Source organism: Somniosus microcephalus, chromosome 11, assembly GCF_052327205.1.
Source record: "Somniosus microcephalus isolate GS21.2 chromosome 11, FLI_Smic_1.0, whole genome shotgun sequence".
In the NCBI taxonomy this organism is placed as follows: Eukaryota; Metazoa; Chordata; class Chondrichthyes; order Squaliformes; family Somniosidae; genus Somniosus; species Somniosus microcephalus.
In genome coordinates, this window is record NC_140997.1 from 54,760,086 (window position 1) to 54,783,298 (window position 23,213).

The window sequence follows — 23,213 nt, forward strand, 5'->3', positions numbered from 1 at the left end:
AGTCGCCAGGGTATGGAAAACATGGTGAGTGTTCAGAATAGAATGACATCTCTTGAGGAGCGATGGGCATCTATTGAACAGAGAAACCAGGCCTTCATGGAAGTCCTTCTGAGTAGGACTGCCATTGCAGATACGGGTCCCCATGGCCCCCCTGATGTGCAGTAAGGTGCACTCAAGCCACTTGCAGGCACTGAGGGGGATCTGACCCATGAGAGGGAGGTTGGTGGCAGACCTCAAGGAAGTGGAGGCTCCTCTCCAAGCGCTCACACTTCCATGCCACTGCAGAGCCCTCGGTCAGAGCCCCGCTGGAGTCCACACCCAACTGAGATAGACGTCTCAACTCCTGCACAGGCTCGCAACCCCAGAGGACGCCCACCAAAGGTGTCGAGACAGGAGCAGCAGGAAAGTGAGCAAGGGGCCTCCACATCTGCTGAAGCCACAGGGGAACCACTACGTAGGAGCACACGTAAGAGGAAAATAAAGCACAAATAGTCACAAGGGTAGTCACTGGGGTGAAATGTGTATTTTGTAAAAATGCCATCAGTTGTTTGTTTTGCATAAAAATTCTGATGGCAACTGCTGCAGTTCTGGCGTGTGTCATTTCGCGAATGGGGCTTTCACATTGAGGGCTTAGGATTACTTGCAGTTGTCAGGATTCTGGTCAAATAGCTAGGAATCCATAGGGTCTTGGCCATTGTCGATGCTCAGGTAAGAAGCTGCGAAGCAAAAGTGTTTGATTGACTAGGCTAAGCAAATCTGGCCAGGATGAGTGCGTTCCTTGCATCCCGGGCAGCAATGTTCTCGCGTCATGCTGCCGCTGGTTGATGGGCCTCTGCAGGATGCTTGTTTTCGCCCTCCTCCTCCTCATCATCATCATCTGAGGAGGGTATGTGAGGAGCCACTTGGTCCTCAGGAATCTGCAAGCCACGACGCTGTGCCATGTTCTGGAGACCCTGGCTGCTGAGTACTGCAGGGCTCCACCTGATCTATCCAGACATCTGAAACGCATCTTCAGCAAGCCGATGGTTTGCTCGATTATGGATCTGGTGGAAATGTGGCTGGAGTTGTAGCGCTTCTCAGCTTCGTTGGCTGGCCTCCTCAATGGCGTCATTAGCCACGTCCTCAGGGGATAGCCCTTGTCTCCAAGTAGCCATCCGTGAAGTTGGTCGGGTGGCCTGAATAACGAAGGCACACTAGACTGGTGCAGTATGAAGGAGTCATGGCAACTGCTAGGGTACTTGGCACAAACATGCAAAATTTCCTTCTTGTGGTCACACACCAGCTGAACGTTAAGGGAGTGGAAGCCCTTGCGGTTGACAAAAATACCTGGATTGCGATGGGGTGCCCTAAGGGCCACATGGGTGCAGTCAATGACACCCTGCACCCTTGGAAAGTCTGCCAGATGAGCTAATCCAACTGCTCGCGCCGTCACATTTGCGCGATCCCTGGTGAAATGGATGTGATTGTGCGCGAGGGCAAAGAGGGCATCGGTTACCTGCGTGATGCAAGTGTGTGCGGCCGCCTGGGAGATGCCGCTGATGATCCCTGGAATGAGCCTGAGGCCAAAAAGTTGAGTGCGGTGGTGACTTTGATGGCCACTGGTAAGGCTTGTCCACCTGGTCCTCTGGGCAGCAGGTCTTGCTGTATCATTGCGCAGATGTCAGTCACTACCTGTCGCGAAAGTCGGAGCCGCCTTTGGCACTGCTGCTCAGTTATGTTGAGGTCGCTGACCCTGTGTCTGTAGACCCTGTTTGGGGGGTATCTCCTGCGCCGACAGGCTTCCATGCGCTGGCCCCTTCTGGCCTGTGCTGCCTCAGGTGGGTGAGCAGCAGCCTGTCGCTCCTGCTGCTGCTGCTGTTGCTGGTGCTGCTGTTGTTCCTGGTTCTGCTGCTGCCGCGCCTGGTGCTGGAGGTCCTCTAGTGCCAAGAAGGGAAGGAAAAAAAGGCCTCCCATGCTTCTGGTGGATGCCTCAGTTGAGGAAGCGCTGAGTGAAGGTGGCGAGAGGGGTTTCGCAGGAGGTCACATTGGAGAAGTGTGTGAGGCTCCAACCTTCCACAGGTGTGGTTAAGCCTGGTAAAAGTTGCCCCAGGCCTGAGACAACAAAGTCCTGCCACCTGCAAATGATGACAGATCAAATCTCCTCTTTAATGGTTGACCTGTAGTTGATAGTCAGCAAGCCAATAGTACTCACGCCAGGTTTCACAGGCGTGATCCACACTAGGCGTGTTTTACGTGGGAAAAGGGTTAAACAGGCAAGGGCCTGTTAAAATGGGATTATAAAGGCAGGCGAGACTGATTTGGGACCATCAGACACGCCTGGGTTAAAATGGCTAGGTGTTGGGAACCAGGCGGGGGTGGGGGGGATCCCGACCCCCAGGTTTTGCGATTTTAACCCCCACACACTTCTAAGCCCGCCTGATGGCTGAGTTAAATTAGAGCCCGAACACTCCAAAACTCTCACACACTCCCAGACCCATACACACGCACCCTGACTCACACACACGTGCCCAGACTGACACACACGCTCCAAGACTGACACACACTCCCAGACCCTCACACACTCCCAGATTCAAACACACTCCCAGACACTCACACTTTCCCAGACACACTCACACTCCCAGACTCAGAGACCCTCCCAGACCCGCACACACTCCCAGACCCGCACACACTCCCAGACCCGCACACACTCCCAGATTCAAACACACTCCCAGACACTCACACTTTCCCAGACAAACTCACACTCCCAGACCCACACACACTCCGAGTCACACACACTCCCAGACTCAGAGACACTCCCAGACCCACACATACTCCCAGACCCGCACACACTCCCAGACCCGCACACACTCCCAGACCCGCACACACTCACAGACCCGCACACACTCCCAGACCCGCACACACTCCCAGACCCGCACACACTCCCAGACCCGCACACACTCCCAGTCCCGCACACACTCCCAGACCCGCACACACTCCCAGACCCGCACACACTCCCAGTCCCGCACACACTCCCAGACCCGCACACACTCCCAGACCCGCACACACTCCCAGACCCGCACACACTCCCAGACCCGCACACACTCCCAGACCCGCACACACTCCCAGACCCGCACACACTCCCAGACCCGCACACACTCCCAGACCCGCACACACTCCCAGACCCGCACACACTCCCAGATCCGCACACACTCACAGACTGATACACAATCCCCGACTCACACACACTCCCAGACACTCACATTTTTCCAAACACTCACACAATCCCAGACTCAGACACGCTCCCAGACCCACACACACGCTCCGAGTCACACACATGCTCCCAGACCCACACACACTCCCAGACTCACACACACTCGCAGACTCACACACTCCCAGACCCACACACATGCATGAAGACTCACAGACACACTCACAGACTCTCACATTTTCCCAGACCACACACACCCCCAGACTCGCACACACCCCCAGACACTCACATACTCCCTGACTCGCGCACACTCCCCGACTCACGCACACTCCCCGACTCACACACATGCACCCAGACTTACGCACACGCTCCCAGACCCGCACACGCTCCCAGACCCGCACTTGCTCCCAGACCCACACTCGCTCCCAGACCCGCACTCGCTCCCAGACCCGCAGTCGCTCCCAGACCCGCACTTGCTCCCAGACCCTCACACGCTCCCAGACTGATACACAATCCCTGACTCACACACACTCCCAGACTGATACACAATCACCGACTCACACACACTCCCACTCACATTTTCCCAGACTCTCACACACTCCCAGACTCGCACACACCCCCAGACTCGCACACACCCCCAGACTCGCACACACCCCCAGACTCGCGCACACACCCCCAGACTCGCACACACCCCCAGACTCGCACACACCCCCACACACACACTCCCAGACTCGCACACACTCCCAAATTCGCACACACCCCCAGACTCGCACACACCCCCAGACCCGCACACATGCATGAAGACTCACATACACGCTCCCCGACTCAGACACACTCCCAGACTCTCACATTTTCCCAGACCACACACGCACCCAGACTCACACACATGCACCCAGACTCACACACACGCACCCAGACTCACACACATGCACCCAGACTCACACACATGCACCCAGACTCACACACACGCTCCCAGACTCACACACACGCACCCAGACTCACACACACACTCCCAGACTCACACACACACACTCCCAAACCCTCACATACTCCCAGACTCACATACACTGCCAGACTCACACACACTCCGACTCTCACACACATCCCAGACTCTCTCACACTCCCAGCCTCAGACACACTCCTAGCCTCAGACACACTCCCAGACTCAGAGACACACTCCCAGACTCAGACACACTCCCAGACACACACGCGCCCCCAGACTGATACACGTGCCCCCAGACTGAGACACACGCCCCCAGACTCGCGTACATTCCCCGACCCGCGCACACTCCCAGACCCGCGCACACTCCCAGACCCGCGCACACGCTCCCAGACTCACACACACGCTCCCAGACTCACACACATGCTCCCAGACTCACACACATGCTTCCAGACTCACACACATGCTCCCAGACTCTTGCACACGCCCCCAGGCTCGCACACACCCCCAGACCCGCACACACACTCCCACACCCGCACACACGCTCCCAGACCCACACACACACTCCCGGACCCGCACACACGCTCCCAGACCCGCACACACGCTCCCAGACTCACACTCAGACACACACACACTCCCAGGCTCACATACGATCCCAGAAACACACACGCTCCCCGACTCACACATGCTTCCAGACTCTCACATGCTCCCTGATCCACACACACTCCCAGACGCTCACTCACTCAGACACACTCCCAGACACTCACACACTCCCAGACACAGACCCTCACACACTCCCAGACACACACTCCCAGACACACACTCCCAGACACAGACACACAGACCCTCACACACTCCCAGATACACACTCCCAGACCCGCACACACTCCCAGATCCGCACACACTCCCAGAACCAGAAACACACCTAGACCCACACACACTACCAGACCCAGAAACACACCCAGACCCACACACACTCCCACACACACTCCCAGACCCACACACACACTCCCAGACCCACACACACACTCCCAGACCCACACACACACTCCCAGACCCACACACACACTCCCAGACCCACACACACACTCCCAGACCCACACACACACTCCCAGACCCACACACACACTCCCAGACCCACACGCACACTCCCAGACCCACACACACACTCCCAGACTCACACACACACACCCAGACTCACACACGCACTCCCAGACTCACAGACATACACTCCCAGACTCACACGGACACACTCCCAGACTCCTGGACACACTCCCAGACTCCGCACACACTCCCAGACCTGCACACACACACTCCCAGACTCCCGGACACACTCCCAGACCCGCACACACTCCCACTCAGGCACACACACACAGACCCACACACACTCCCAGACTCACACACACTCCCAGACTCACACACACTCCCAGACTCACACACACTCCCAGACACACACACACTCCCAGACTCACACACACTCCCAGACTCACACACACTCCCAGACTGACACACACTCCCAGACTCACACACACACTCCCAGACTCACACACACACTCCCAGACCCACACACACACTCCCAGACCCTTACACACTCCCAGACCCACACACACTCCCAGACTCTCACACACTCCCAGACTCTCACACACTCCCAGACTCTCACACACTCCCAGACTCACACACACTCCCAGACTCTCACACACTCCCAGACCCTCACACACTCCCAGACTCTCACACACTCCCAGACTCACACACACTCCCAGACTCTCACACACTCCCAGACTCACACACACACTCCCAGACCCTCACACACTCCCAGACTCTCACACACTCCCAGACTCTCACACACTCCCAGACTCTCACACACTCCCAGACTCACACACACTCCCAGACTCTCACACACTCCCAGACCCTCACACACTCCCAGACTCTCACACACTCCCAGACTCACACACACTCCCAGACTCTCACACACTCCCAGACTCACACACACACTCCCAGACCCTCACACACTCCCAGACTCTCACACACTCCCAGACTCACACACACACTCCCAGACCCACACACACACTCCCAGACTCTCACACACTCCCAGACTCTCACACACTCCCAGACCCTCACACACTCCCAGACTCTCACACACTCCCAGACCCACACACACTCCCAGACCCACACACACACTCCCAGACCCTTACACACTCCCAGACCCACACACACACTCCCAGACCCTCACACACTCCCAGACTCTCACACACTCCCAGACTCTCACACACTCCCAGACCCTCACACACTCCCAGACTCTCACACACTCCCAGACCCACACACACACTCCCAGACCCTTACACACTCCCAGACCCACACACACACTCCCAGACCCTCACACACTCCCAGACCCTCACACACTCCCAGACCCACACACACTCCCAGACCCACACACACTCCCAGACCCTCACACACTCCCAGACCCACACACACTCCCAGACCCTCACACACTCCCAGACCCTCACACACTCCCAGACCCACACACACTCCCAGACCCTCACACACTCCCAGACCCACACACACTCCCAGACCCTCACACACTCCCAGACTCACACACTCCCAGACTCTCACACACTCCCAGACCCACACACACTCCCAGACCCACACACACTCCCAGACCCACACACACTCCCAGACCCACACACACACTCCCAGACCCTCACACACTCCCAGACCCTCACACACTCCCAGACTCACACACTCCCAGACCCTCACACACTCCCAGACCCACACACACTCCCAGACCCACACACACTCCCAGACCCACACACACTCCCAGACCCTCACACACTCCCAGACCCACACACACTCCCAGACCCACACACACTCCCAGACCCTCACACACTCCCAGACCCTCACACACTCCCAGACTCTCACACACTCCCAGACTCACACACTCCCAGACTCTCACACACACTCCCAGACCCACACACACTCCCAGACCCTCACACACTCCCAGACTCTCACACACTCCCAGACTCTCACACACTCCCAGACTCACACACACTCCCAGACTCACACACACACTCCCAGACTCACACACACTCCCAGACCCACACACACTCCCAGACCCTCACACACTCCCAGACTCTCACACACTCCCAGACTCACACACACACTCCCAGACCCACACACACACTCCCAGACCCTTACACACTCCCAGACCCACACACACTCCCAGACCCACACACACTCCCAGACCCACACACACTCCCAGACCCTCACACACTCCCAGACTCTCACACACTCCCAGACTCACACACACACTCCCAGACCCACACACACACTCCCAGACCCACACACACACTCCCAGACTCACACACACACTCCCAGACTCACACACACACTCCCAGACCCTCACACACTCCCAGACTCTCACACACTCCCAGACTCACACACACACTCCCAGACTCACACACACACTCCCAGACTCACACACACACTCCCAGACTCACACACACACTCCCAGACTCTCACACACACTCCCAGACTCACACACACACTCCCAGACCCACACACACACTCCCAGACCCACACACACACTCCCAGACCCACACACACACTCCCAGACCCACACACACTCCACAGACACACACTCAGATTCACACACACTCCCACACCCGCACACACTCCCAGACCCACACACACTCACAGGCACACACTCAGACACACACTCACAGACCCACACACACTCCCAGACCCACACACACTCCCAGACTCACACACACAGACCCACACACACTCCCAGACCCACACACCCACAGACATACACTCCCAGACTCTCACACACACTCCCAGACACACACACGCTCACACACACACACACACTCACAGACCCTCACACACTCCCAGACACACACTCCCAGACCCCCGCACACACTCCCAGACCCCCGCACACACTCCCAGACCCCTGCACACACTCCCAGACCCACACACACTCCCAAACCCACGCACACTCCCAAACCCACGCACACACCCAGACTGATACACACTCCCAGATTAATCTGAACTGTCGCGCGCACAGTCCGTGCTCTCTCACACCCGCTCACTCACTTACGCACTCACGTTAACACAACACATATTCTCACTCTCAAACCTACACTCACATATACTCATACACACTTTCACAGACAGGCGTACATATTCTATTCGGTTTGAAATTATCTCCCTCTGTTTTAGACACGTACATTTTGTCTCCATCTCTGTCTCTCTCTCTTTCCTATGTCGGTCATAACACATTCTCACTTTTACACAGCCCGTCTCCTCTTAACACGTACAAACACAGTGACACGCTAGTCTTGCTCAGTAACTGCCCTAGTACACCCTCCCTCTCTGGCTGCATTTAATTATCTCCTCCCTTCCCTCCATTGATGCGCTCATCTATTCTCTTACTGTGTTAACACCCTTCAATATCTGCTCTCTTTCTCTTTGTCAATTGGCTATTTTTGTCTCTTTAATGCACCATCGCGATCACAATCTTAATATTTACCAAACAACGTTAACCAAAAGATTAAAGCGTTTGCAAAATAGAGCAAAAATGACATGAAATCTCACCGAATTCTGAATCCGTCGAAACGCAACTTGGCGGACAGTAAGGAGACGCGGTTTCAGTTGAAGTGAGTGGTGACATGTATAAAATATTCACGGGCTTTGAATGGATCAGCGTCCCTTCTCACTCAGAAAGGCTCGCAACATTCAGCTTCTGGACACAAGTCGGTCCAGTCAGTGTTGGGTCTGCCCCGATCTCCTTGCGGGTTGGGATCACTGCCGCTGGGAGACCACGATCAATTTGGGATCATTCCCGGTCCGTGTGTGTCCTGTCCCAGCCCGGCCCGGATTCTTCTGGAGATTCAAGAGCCGGCCAGCGCCGACAGGACTGACAAAGGAGTTAGTCGACGGACCTGCGTGGAGATCGCCAGCCGGCAATGTGCTGCTTTAATTTACGATCACGGAGGACCAGAAACAGGACCCAGGAGGGACCGCAGCTCGAAATAATGACGATAAAAACCCCAAGAACAACGGCTGGGGAGCAGCAACTCAACCAACCAAGATCCCGAGGACGGAGGCTGGATCAACACCCTGGAGAGCACCGAATAACGAGCCGAGGGCCCGGCAGACCTGGATCAGCACCCTGGAGAGCACCGAATAACGAGCCGAGGGCCCGGCAGACCTGGATCAGCACCCTGGAGAGCACCGAATAACTAGCCCAGGGCCCGACAGACCTGGATCAGCACCCTGGAGAGCACCGAATAACTAGCCCAGGGCCCGGCAGACCTGGATCAGCACCCTGGAGAGCACCGAATAACTAGCCCAGGGCCCGGCAGACCTGGATCAGGACCCTGGAGAGCAGGAACGAAGTGACACCCCCAGGGACAGTCCACCGCTCGAGGAAGCAATCTTTGAACAGAGCCCGCGGAGTGATGGCTGGATCAGGTCCTTGCAAAAGCGGTGAATGAACTGAGTCACTCAGCTCTCCTCCCTCCCCACCACCCCTCCTACCCGTGTCGGGATCTTGGAGACCAGTCACAGGGCTAAGTAAAGCCGAGCGTGTTCGGGGTAGATGGCTGCTGACAACTGGTCCGGGTGGGTAGATGACCTTTTATTAAGAGAGGTGTGCACGAATGGATAGGAAACCCTTTGTTCGGCTGAAAAGTGGAGATAAATGGATCATTGTTCTGGGTGAAGTTTGGCCTTCGTCTGCTGGGCAGGCTGAGCCAGCTTTTCGTGTACCCGTGATCTTCACAGAGCTATCGGTGCTCCGTCGCAACTCTGTGTTATTAGTTAATGTCTTGTGTTTAATTGTAAATCAAATGGTCAAAACAGGCAGAAAATCAACCCCAACCTTAGCAATGTTGGAAAACAACAAGAAAGCAGTAAGACTTTGTAACATCCCGCCTCAGTAAAGAGACTCCCATCGAGTTTCAATTCTTATCGGAATGGTGACATCGGCTTCCTAACATTCCTGCCATGAAACAGGCGGATGGCTCCCCGGTGATCGGAACAGTGCTCCACCTCCATCCTAGCTCGCCCTGTTTAACCAGGGCGTGTCTGAGTCATCTAAAGCAGGAAGACCCCGCAATCGACCCCAGGTCTTGCACGGAGTTACCTGGTCCCAGCTGAGGCCGAGGGGAGGCACCGCGATTTGCCACAGCGCCCCCGAGTTAAGGAAAGGAGAATCAGCCACGTCTCCTCTCTATCCATTCGGCACCTTGCTGAAATTGTGTGTGTAGATGTCGGATGAACAAAGAATTGGGCCTGGGCATCAGGCCCCTGGTCCATTAGCCTGCCGGCATCGTCAAGGGTGACACGTGAATAATGGCCCCTTGGATGAGCTACCAGAGGTGCCTGTGGGACTGTACTCCAGAAGACTCCAGAACCAACAGTTTCAGTAAAGGAGATGAGCTAATGGCATGTAGCTAAATGTCAATCATGTCTGAAAGAAAACACCTCAGAAAAATATAAGGACACTGAGAAAGACCCAATCATTGCGACATAGAGGGGGTGGGGTGGGGATTGTCTAGTCTACATAAAGCATGAATTCAAAGATCACAGCCGTTCGGGCCCGTTTTATTTGAAGCCTTGTATTTACAAAGTGTTCTGGAGGCTGGATATTCTCTCCTGGGCGCGGGTTTCTAAAAGCAACTGCCCGCCAGTTGAATTCTGTTAAATAAAGAACTTGAAATATCTGGACAGGATTCGGATCAGGAAGTGCCAAACAGTGTGCAGAAAAAGGGATCCTATTTAAAAAAAAGTTATCAATTCTGGTTGAACTGAAAGCTGCGGGGTTTCACTGCTGTGATTTTAATGCACTGCCCGAAATACAGCTGACTTGGAGAGAAGCATGTTGCTACATGGCGTCCTGGGTTTTAAGTATGTTGCATGTGTTTACTTTCGTTGTCGTCAGACCAGTGGGCGTGACTAGCTGACTCCAGTCGGACAACACCGTGAGCAAGGTCAGGTTCACTCAATTGACCAATAGCTTCAACAGTAGGAATATAGCAATAGGAGTAGCCCCTCTGCCATTCAATTAGACCATGGCTGATCCGTATCTTCACTCCAGTTATTCGCCTTTGTCCCACGTCCTTTAATACCCTTACCTAACAAAAATCTATCGATCTCATTTTTAAATTAACCCAATTACAACAAACATCACATTATTACCACTCACTAATCAAACCCATACCTTGCTTACATTTCCCGATTACAAATATTAAGAAACATTTCAAAGTCAAAGTAATATTATTGGGACTTAATAAAAAGGATTCGCAGGCGTATTAAAATGAATAAAAGGACTCCATAAATATGTTCACATAGGAAAGGGCTGGGTTCAAAGAGGGGGACCTGTGGGAGATGAGTGTGATTTTATTAATATGAGGAGGATTAAGACACATTCCCACAAAGTAATTGATTGCTTATTGCATTATATGGGTTTCAACACAAGAGAACTAAACCTAGGACACTAACCGGGCTCTGCCCTTAAAACAACCAACGGGCATGGAACTGTCCTTTCAGCACCAACAGGCCTTCGAAACACCATTTTCGGTCCATGGATTGTAATTCAGCTCTGACACTGACTGCAAGGATCCGGGCCAAAATGTGGCCCCGAAAATGGCTGTAAACGCTGAATAACTGGGGCGCCAAATACAACCTCATGTTGGTCTAATACTTTCATAGACCTGGAAACAAACCGGCTCCAACCCCATTTTTTCCCGTCACTTAAAGGAGTGCAAACTGAACAATTCACCGAGTGGTACAGCCAATACCAAGCAGTTCCAGTAAACCAGGGCAGCCCGCGACCAAAGATTATATAAATCTTCACTAAAATCTGCAAGAATTCTGAAACCATGAAAAATATTCACCGTACAAAAGAAACGATATATATATTAACCAGGAACATTGTGTGGGCATTTTCACAGGTCTTTCCGTCTATTAGCACAACACAATCATTGGTCGCATCACAGAAACTCGAAATCCATGAAGGTTACCAATCGAGACCCTCTCACACACACTCAAATATTTAACAAACAGTTCATTTAAGGCGACAGATTACACTGCTTGTCCCAGAGACAGGATTCCAGATTTCAGTTCCAGATGGATTCTCCCCGTCAGGCCTGATGGATGCTGGAATTTCTAACAGCCAACACCCGTGTGACGTTCGTGTCTGAAACAAGGTGGATCTGTGCCGAGGTCCGCGGTTCTGTCCCGCGATGGGGGAAGGAGGGCCCGTTGGGCTCGACTCTCAATCTCCGTGCCAAGGAATGGAAAAGTTGGGAGATACAAAGAACTCCCATCAGATCACAGAGATCCAACCGAATAAGAAAACGAATATACAAAAGGAAACGGTTTACACACTACTCTACTCGGCCGGTGTACACATGCTCTCTCTCACTCACTGACATGCACCTTTCTCTCAAGCACACGAGCACATGCCTCATGCATACACTCACTCTAAAGCACACACTCATACACATTCTCTCCCGCTCAGACACATTTCTCTTTCACACACCCTCACATTCTCACTCACATACTTCTCACAATTGCATTTGTACAAGCTCTTCCACTCTCTGCCTATCTGACACACACACATATTGTCTCATACACGTGGACACACATACACTCCCTGTCTCACAGGTGCACACACACACTATATATAGAATTACATAACGGAAACAGGCCGCTCGACCCAACCACTCCGTGTTGGTGTTTATCTGCCACAGGAGCAATAGTCCTAATCCCATGTGTCCCTTCTGTTCCCATATCGTCTTATACCCTTCCCTTCATTCACTCGCCTAGCCTATTCTTAAATGATGACATGATTTCGGTTTCAATTCTCTCATTTATCTGTACACTCTCTCTCACAAATGCTTTCTCTCCCTCACACAGGCATACCCTCTCCCGCACGTACATTGTCTCTGACACACAAACGCATACATTTTCTCACACACATTCTCTCAAGTAAATTCTCACACAAAAAAATCTTTCATACACATTCTCTCTTACATGGGCATTCACACTCATTCTCTTACTCAATTCACTCCCATACATACATTCTCGCTCTCTCTCACACACACACACGCTCAGTCATTCCGGCACTCCTCCCTGTATCTGCTATCCCAACATGTCCTACACCGTCCAGGGCCAGACTCCTGCGTGCCCTGCCCATGAGAGTGTTTTATAATTAGACCAGAATTAAACAAGCGCTCTGCAACAAAACATCATAAAAGAGGGAGAGAGATTTTTTCAACGTGATTTCCACAGGATGGATTTCATCAGACGTGAAGCAACCTCTTACCGTTTAGAATTGCCCCTGGTCCATTGTTTCCTTGGCGTTCTTCCCGGAGAATGTGGCAAAGATTTATTATTTAAAATTAAAAGCAGTCCCTCGCAGGGTAACCGCCCCGAGCTCTCTCTCTCTCTCTCTCTGGCTCACGCACACGCCAACGATTAGGCGTCTCCGGGATCGAAAACAACAACACGGCGCAACTCCTGATTTCCTCTGGCGAACGATTACGAACTCCCCCCCCAAAAAAGAGAAGGGGAGCAAAGCGAGGAAATATCCCGAAGCTGTGCGGACGACCAGCAGCGCCTGGCGAGCCCTGTGCTGGGAGCCTGAGAGCAGCAGAAAGCTCAGTAATTCACGACTGGGGCTGGGATCTCTCGACACATCTCGCAGTGTCGTCACTCGCACATTTCTTCCGGTTTCACACTCAAAGCTCCTGAGCTTTATTTAATTCATTTTCTTTCCGCCGCTACATTGCTTTAAACCTCGAGGCGGATTTAATCGATTGCACAGGGCTCTTGGTATTTATTTGATTTTGTCCTCCCCTTTCCCCTTGTTTTCAGCTCCGGGATCTTCCTCCCCCCTTTTCAGGTGCAATTTCGTTATTGTTGAAATCACCAGCACAAGTCAACCTCCAGCGGGAAAAAAAACCTCAAGCGGTTTCAATCAATTTAGATTTTGGAGATACAATTCAATGGGCATTTTGTAGAATTGAACTTAGAGACTTGTTAATAAACATGTGATTTCCCCGCTGTGCGCTCTGCAACGGGTCTAATAATATACGGCATTTGAAGGGGGAGGGGTTTTAACCAAGATGCAGGGCTTTAGGTGGAACGTCGATTTTGAAGCAAAATAATACTTAAAAGAAAGACAGGCCGAGAGATAGCACGAATGCAGCACGTGGATGCTTTTACGACGCATTGTGTGACTGAGACCCTCCGATGATTTCCCATGTGCTGACTTTCTGATCTCAATCGTGGTATCTCAATCCGAGGAGCCAGATCAAGTCGCCTCCTCAGAGGCCTGTGAGCAGCTTGCCCATCTGCCCTCTTACTGCGAGAATGGTGCAGTGGACCCAGGCAGAGGGAGTGGGGCGAGGGGGTAGATAGCTGGAGGGACAAAAGCTGCTGTTTCCGAGTTATTTAAAGGAGGGTACCCTGACAATCACTGCTGTTGGCGACTCTTTCAAGCTGCCAACTAAAAAAAAAATACACAAGTAAAATAGATTTTTTAAATCAACGTAACACTCCAGCTACCTCGCCTGCCTCATTGTTTTAATTATGGGTTGGAACAGATTAAAGTCCTACCAGGTGGACACAGAGGAGCATGTCACTTCACTTATAAGATCAGGTGTACTGTTCCTTTAAATTGAATTTTTGTCCTTTTCAGTGTGCTTATGATGATCCACATTGACACCTTATCTAATTTAGATGTTCAGTGGGAGCAGGGTCACATGTCAGCACTGTGAGGCTGCCAATCGAGTGCTTCGAGGACAAGATTTCCCCAAGAATGCGGAAATTCTACACATTTTATATGTCAGGTGCAAGAAAACAATCACATTCCACATCTCTTTCAGTAACATTGCCTTTTTCGCTTCTGAACTAACCATTTGCCCCTCCCTGTACTAGTGATAACAAAGACTTCCCCTTTTGGTCTTTCTTTCCCCCACCCCTCTTTCCCTCTGGCTCTGTACTTGCCTATAAACCGTTAAATCTCTAACAGTTCTGATGAAAGGTCATCAACCTGAAACGTCCGCTTCTCTCTCCACAGATGCTACCTGGCCTGTTGAGTGTTTCCAGCATTCGCTGTTTTTATTTCTGATTTCCAGCATCCACAGTATTTTGATTTTGTACCTGTACTAATGATCACTGACTGAAGTTGTGGATGCCTGTTGTGACATTCTACAGCAACTGAGGCACCCTGGGATCTCTTTCCTAGTGGCCAGTTAAAAAGCAACATCGCCAGGGGTGCAGGAACAGGTGGTCACTCTACTAGCTGGGGAATTGTGCAGTGAAGGCAAGAAATGTGAATGAGGTGAGCAGGACATTTTCACTTTTGCACCCAGTCAGCATCAAGCGTTCTGAAAAATGTTTCTCAACCCCAATCTCAGATAAGCACTGGACCAGTGTAAGACTTCCATTTCTCATACAAACAATCCTATGTATCTACTGGGGTTTAATTTTCTCTGTCCACAATTTTGGCACCTTGGTTGATGCCTTCACATTCATTACCCATCTGCATTATGTAACCTTTTTTTACAATAAGTGTGTTAACAGCTATGTTAAGATAGCCCAGACAGGAATTTAAGATGAATATGTTTAACAAAAAAAACAGGGTGGAGATAAAACTAAACCCCCAGACAAGAGCCAATTCATTGCTAAATTGTGAGCTGTGTTGTACAGTGGATCCTGATCCACCAGGGTGATGACAGGATTGGAAACTGTAGTTATGAGGAGAAACTTGAAATACTGGGATTTGTTCCATTGGAGAAGAAACGTCTGAGAGGAGCTTTAAAATTATCAATGGTTTTGGTAAAGAGAATAGGGACAGACTATTTTCTCTGGTTTGGGAGTCAATGACAAGGAGTCATGAATTTAAAATCAGCAGTAGCAGAAATTTCTTTACACAGAAGGTTGTTGGAGCACAAGATGTTTAGTCACAGGGAGTATAGTTGAGGCAAAGACCACTGCAATTTTAAGGGAACATTAGATTAATATTCAAAGCAGAGGAAGCTACAGGGAAGGCTATGTGGAGTGAGCAGGGCAGAGGGATTAGTTTTGGATTGTTCAAGCAGAACCAATACAGGCACAATGGGCTGAATGGCCTTCTTCTGTGCTGTAAACTTCCCTGGTTGTAGATGGTGTACACCCTCACCAAAACCTTTCACCGAATATGAGGAAAGAATAGTACATTTCTTAGGAGCAAGGCCTTGAAAATGTGGGTGTAGTTGATCTCTTCACATGACTGCCCCCTTTCCTGCACCAGCTAGCCTGTTGCCGATTGATGTTGACACTTATATAGCTGAATGCGTGGGGATATAGTTTCAGTTACCACTAGCTGATGCCTGGTAGAACCATGAGGCATAGAAGTTGATGGCACTGGTGATCTTCACTGCCCGAGCTGAGCAGATCATAGACTGTTCCTGCAAGTCATCCTTAATCAGACAGCACACCTTAGCCACAGCCGTCCTGCCAAGTGTGAGCATACTCAATCACTGTTCCTCCATTATAGCATGTAGGTGACTCTTGTAGTTGACCCAGTGCCTTAGGTAGTGTGTTCTATGAGACATATGCCACCATTGTCTTTTATACTCTCTGGTCACCCTTTGCTTCTTCTGTTACTGCACTTCAAGATACCCAGCAGTGGCCACTATACCTATGCTTTGGGACAGAAAACTCCAATTCTATCATTGCTGTGGTGACACTTTGAAGTCTTCATTAAGGTCACTCAGGTCTAGTTTGGAGTTAGACACCTTAAATACTTAAAACATTCACTTTTCAATTAACTTCCACACTTAGTATTTCTGCACCAGGTCTCAGATTGGCCCTTACCAAGCCTGTTTTCTCTCATTTATTGACAATTTTTCTAAACTTGTTTTTGGACAGCAGCAATTCTCAGAGAAGTGCTAAGCACAGATAAGTAGTTCATTAACATTTCCTACCATTAGTTTACACACATCTGCTGTTTTGCTAAGATGATCAAACGGATGAAAATATAGCCATTAGTGCCAAATTAGGTTGCAGTTCTGCGCTTGGGCTCTAAGAAATGGATTGAGATTACCCGCAATAATTCCATTATCCCTAAAGTTAGCAGACAAAGGGTAACTCAACTCATAGGTCCAGGCTGGATTTATATCCATGTCATTGAGTTGGAAGGCCAGTGGCTAACTGACTGGACCTTCCAGTTCCATCCCTCCCCCGCCCCCTTCAGGTTTCTCAATGCCACATGCCATTCCATGGCAGAAAAAAATGACCCGATCACCTGTTTTCAGACTTCTGACATTGCTACTCTGGACTGGCATTCCTTGTTGTGGAGGGTGGCTGACCCTCACTCAGCAGTTCATTTTGATGCCCCATTTAAGACATAGAATTTGTAATTAAAAGAAAAGAAAGACTTGCATTTATATAGCGCCTTTCACAACCTCAGGACGTCTCAAAGTGCTTTACAGCCAATGAAGTACTTTTGGAGTGTAGTCGCTGTTGTAATGTAGGAAACGCGGCAGCCAATTTGCACACAGCAAGCTCCCACAAACAGCAATGTGGTAATGACCAGATCATCTCTTTTTTTTGTTATGTTGATTGAGGGATAAATATTGGCCAGGACACCGGGGATAACTCCCCTAATTGACAGAAATATTCCAAAATAATTATGAATTTCTGAAATTGTTTTTGCATTCTGAATTCACCCAGTTTTGTCTTTACTTGAGGCAGACTGTGGTACATAACTAATCTTTCTGTCATGGAAATAAAGCCCTGTTCCTGATTCAGGTTGCCTTGGTTAGAAAATGCTCCACGTGAGCTCATATATCTTACTGGAGCAGCAGCAGCATCCAGAACAAGGGATCTGGCAGCGTGCTTTTGAAATATAATTTTGGAAGTTGGGCTACGTGTGAAAACAAGCATCCGAATCAGTGATCTACTATATCAAGATTCACTACCAGACCACCTAACAAGTCATTTCCAGGAGAAAGCTATCAGCATTGTGCCTCCTCTCTTTCGATTAGTGCTCCTGCACTTGCATCATAGCCTATTAAGAGCCAACACACTGCGATACAATGATACTGGTAATTCAGTTATTACTGACATTGTAGGAGTCTGTGCACTCCTAACCAAAAACACTGTGAACTAAACTGGTAGTTAACAAACTTAGTTTAATGCACTGAAAGTATTACAAAACAAGAAATGCAGGAGAAACTCCAAACAGGTCTGTACACTAGCTCACTCCACGAGGACTAACTGGAAACGCCCCCCAACCCTGACGTCATGACATCATGACGTTTCCCGCCGTTGGGAACGTCACGTGACCCACGTGATGACATCATCGCGTCAGATCATGATTTTATCGATCCCGCACTGTTTAAACAGGGCAAACATTAAAAGGTAACAATAATGATTAAAGACAATTGTACAAGTTACTGTGAGAGTCTCTTTGGTGGCTTTGCCACAACATCACCTAAACAATTTCTGTAGGAGTTTGTAGAGCTCCGAGAGGCTTCCGACTTGTTAATGAGCGTGTGTGTGGCGGCGAATACATGTTTGTGTGGGTGGTGGCCAGTTTTGTTTGTGTGTGCAAGGATGACCATGCGTGGGAAAGCGAGTGTTTATGGAAAAGGATGATAATATTTAGCATGCAGTATGATAACCACCTTATCTTCTGTGGGTTACATTCACTCCCTGCCATCCATATCAGAAGCAGCAGGTATCAGAAACTCAGGTCCCAAATTTTCATGTGTTGCCTCCACCAAGGCATGAATTGGGTACTGTGCTATTAGCACATACCTGACCATCAGTGTGTTGGCCCGGAGTATATTTCCAGGATCAGCCTAATTTGTGCGCTGTGGGTGAGCTCTTAGCATGAGCAATATCTATCGTTAGAAGCTTGCCCATTAGTGGGCAGAATTTGCATGCCTTCCGGGCCTACACTACATCTGAATTTTGCCCATATAAATTGGGCATTCAGTGTTGATCAGCTGTGTCTTTGAACACAACCTTATTTAAAGGAATAACCTGCAAATTTAAGCTGTGCTTTCAAATCACTTTTGATACTTTTACTGGGTTTATTTTTGGTTTATTTTTGGCCAGTTCTGTGGCTGAAGAGTGCAAGGTTGGCCCGTCAGAGACCAAGACTACCCTCTGCAGTCCTGGCTCATGACATCTCTACAGGACCTGCACATGCCTGCTGAGCAAAGGCCCACCAAAGTGCATGTGTCTATAACAGCCGTGATCGAACACTCCATCGGCATGGTGAATCAGACCTAGACAAATCAAGGCCTCCTACAGTATAGCTCAGTAATAGAGGTGTCCTGAGCCAGGGCTGCAAAGGCTAGTCTCCCAGGAGCCAACCTTGCACTTTCCAGCCACAGAATTGCCCAAAAGTAAACACAGTAAACGTATCAAAAAGTGATTTGAAAGCACAGCTTAAATTCGCAGGCCATTCCTTTAAATAACATTGTATTGAAAGACACGGCTGATCAACACTGGATGCCCAGTTTGTACAGCAACATTTAAGAAGTAGTATGCCTCCAGCATAAACTGCTGCAAAATGGCACCAGTGTCTCAATTATGTAACTTCTGCTTAATTACCATATTAAAATGAGCCTCCGGCCTATTGCTGGCATGAACTTTCGGCACCATTCATTTCATTGGCTGGAAATTCACTTCAAGCAGCGTCATGGGTGGAGATCCAGCAATAATGATCTCAGCCCACATTTCTGCTCCATAACACACCAGTCGTGTACATTTATGGAATGTTATGGAGGCAGAACTAGGAGCCACGGGCTCACTTTTAAAATTATGTTTTCAATCTGCCAATGGCTGCCTCATAAGAAACCAACTCTTATAAGTTTTAGCAAGATATTAAACTTTAAAAAAAAAACAATGACATTAAAGAGTATTTGTAACAAATAAGAACAGTATCATAGAGGACACACATCAGACAACAGTAGATTGTAACCCATTAAGTAGGTGGTACTGGCAGTCACAACTGAGTTATGAGTCACATCACTCATTCATTTGTTTTCTGTAATTCATCACTGGATTTATATTCATTGCCTGCAATTCTTTATTCCACATGTCCCGGTGCTTTTTTTAAAATAAAATTTTTCTGCTTTTTAATTTTTTGATATAGTGTCCTGTATTGTGAGCAACTGGACTGATGAGTAATTTGATATTGTCGGTGCAGCAGTTTGTTTGATTCAGTGCTATTAGCAGCTCGGTCTGTGATTATGGGCCACACTGTTCGCATCAGGGAGCTCGGTAAAGTGATGGCAGAAGGGAAAGCAGTGGGCAGGAAGGAGTGCCAGGAACAGAAGGGTGAGGACAAGATGAATTAGGGCTCATGGGATTGGGGGTAATATATTAGTATGGATTGAGGATTGGTTAACGGACAGAAAACAGAGAGTAGGAATAAACAGGTCATTTTCAGGTTGGCAGGCTGTAACTAGTGGGGTGCTGCAAAGATCAGTGCTTGAGCCTCAGCTATTCACAATCTATATCAATGATTTGGATGAGAGGACCAAATGCATTATATCCCAGTTTGCTGATGATACAAAGCTGGGTGGGGATGTAAGTTGTGAGGAGGATGCAAAGAGGCTTCAAGGGGATATAGACAGGCTAAGTGAGTGGGCAAGAACATGGCAAATGGAATATAATGTGGAGAAATGTGAAGTTATCCACTTTGGTAGGAAAAACAGAAAAGCAGTGTATTTTTTAAATGGTGAGAGATTGGGAAATGTTGGTGTTCAGAGGGACCTGGGCGTCCTTGTACACAAATCACTGAAAGTTAGCATGCAGGTACAGCAAGCAATTAAGAAAGCAAATGGTATGTTGGCCTTTATCACAAGAGGATTTGAGTATAAGAGTAAAGACATCTTACTGGAATTATATAGGGCCCTGGTGAGACCACACCTGGAGTATTGTGTACAGTTTTGGTCTCCTTACCTAAGGGAGGATGTACTTGCCATAGAGGGAGTGCAACGAAGGTTCACCAGACTGATTCCTGGGATGGGGGGATTGTCCTATGAGAACAGATTGAGTAGACTAGGCCTACATTCTCTAGAGTTTAGAAGAATGAGAGGTGATCTCATTGAAACAGACAAAATTCTTACAGGGCTCGACAGGGTAGATGCAGGGAGGATGTTTCCTCTGGTTGGGGAGTCTAGAACCAGGGGTCACAGTCTCAGAATAAGGGGTCAGCCATTTAGGACTGAGATGAGGAGAAATTTCTTCACTGAGGGTGGTGAATCTTTGGAATTCTCTGCCCCAGAGGGCTGTGGAGGCTCAGTCGTTGAGTATATTCAAGACAGAAATCGATAGATTTTTGAATGTTAAGGGAATCAAGGGATGTGGAGAAGGTGCAGGAAAGTGGAGATGAGGTAGAAAATCAGCCATGATCTTGTTGAATGGCGGAGCAGGCTCGAGGGGTCAAATAGCGGACTCCTGCTCCTATTTCTTATGTTCTTATGACTGACTGACAGAGAGGAACAAAATGGGAAAATGGCAAAGAGCAGACAGTGTCCATAAGTGAGTGGAAGGGATTGAGGGGTGGACGTGGTAACACTGCAGAATAATCCTATCCATGGCATGAGATTTGTCAAGCATTAACTGCTGCAAACCCCACATACATATTTGTCCCAGTAGGTTTTGAGAGCTTAAGATTTTGTTCTGAGTGCCTTCATTTAACTATTTATATTGAGTGGGAGGAAACCTAGGGGCATTGCTCTTGGCACGGTCTGAAAATACTTAAGAAGTAATATGTTTTTTTCCTTTATATTTAGTTAATCTCTCAGCCTTTTTTAGGCTTATTGCCAAATTCTGCACAGCATTCCCTGACCTGCTGCTGGATTTCTGCTTACACCACTCCATTTGATACAGATTGACTCAGCCTCTAGTTTCCCCTCCTGATGGGGAGTACCTTGTAGCTGCTCCATGTCTCCACTATCAGCCTGATTGAAGCCAGGAAACCCCCATGTTGGGGAATCAGAGAACGTGGAACTGAATCGCAGCACTCCATTGCAGACAGCATTAGCACATCAATGCACTGAATCAGCTGGTCATCTGCAGCCAATTAGCCCATCCAGGGCCTGATGTCAGAGAGGATGCAACAACCTTATAAATGCATTATATCTACATGAAAATACCCTTTCAGAATGTGGGGAACTTCATAGTGTCTTGTCTACTTTAAATGACTCATGTGGCAGATGTTCCAATCGAACTGTAAGCTAGGACGGTGATCATGACACTCCCATCCCACATCTGAGATGGTCCTATTTCCTTTGCAGATTCTTTCCATGTGGTAACCAGTGTTGTAATTGCCATGCTTGGCTCATCTTCTTGACAAGCTGCACTTTATCAATAACACAGAGTACTAACATGGTATGTATACAATTACTGATGGGGCATAGAGGATACAAATGTTATTCACATTGAGGAGACATTACTCACCAGTCTAAAGGCTGAGCGGGTTAAGTGCTCCTTGACATGACAAGTTGAACTGTTTCCTGTATCTTACAGCTCCTGCAAAAGTAATTCTGTTTATACCACATGTTTATATAGTGTATTAAAATTCTATAAACAAAATGTTGCATGTTGGGTTAATCAATTGAAAATGGCTTACCCTATCTCTTTATATATGTGGGACAATGTAGAGGTACAGTGAGGGGAACGAGAGGATCATTGAAAGAGAATATCGTTTCCATCATGCTTATGACATTCGTTATTATGTATGTTGCTGTTCCGAAGGTTGGCAGAGGCAGAGGCCTTGTAAGAATATTCTTTTAGCAGACAGAATCATCTGCCAGTAGAGCTCCCTAGCACAGATGCTGAATCTGAGACCTTTCTTCCCTTTGCTGAGAGATGCGGTCCCGCGGTTGACACTCAATTGGCTTGGGTCAATTGATTTTATAAGATGCTTTGCTAACTGCATTATGGTGATATCAGTCCATTTGTCTCGTGTGCACTTTAAGGTTGGTGTAACTGGCAATGTAATGTTCTTGTAATAACGTCTATTTCCATAGTGAAGCACTAGAAGAGGACTGAGTTGCAGGGTTA

General features: G+C 49.2%; 1 protein-coding gene across 3 annotated transcripts in view; it reads right to left on the reverse strand.

Annotated features, from left to right (window-relative positions):
* Positions 1-14,049, reverse strand: part of fbxl16 (F-box and leucine-rich repeat protein 16) — a 211,075-nt gene extending 197,026 nt beyond the window's left edge. For 2 of the 3 annotated variants that reach the window (XR_015079945.1, XM_086000676.1), the window contains exon 1: positions 13,459-14,049. The gene's annotated coding sequence lies outside the window, so the exon portion shown is untranslated. Of the gene's footprint in view, positions 1-8,720; positions 9,217-13,458 lie in introns of those variants that run through there. The other variant, XM_086000679.1, reaches the window with a different exon arrangement.
* Between the last annotated feature and the right edge of the window lie 9,164 nt (positions 14,050-23,213).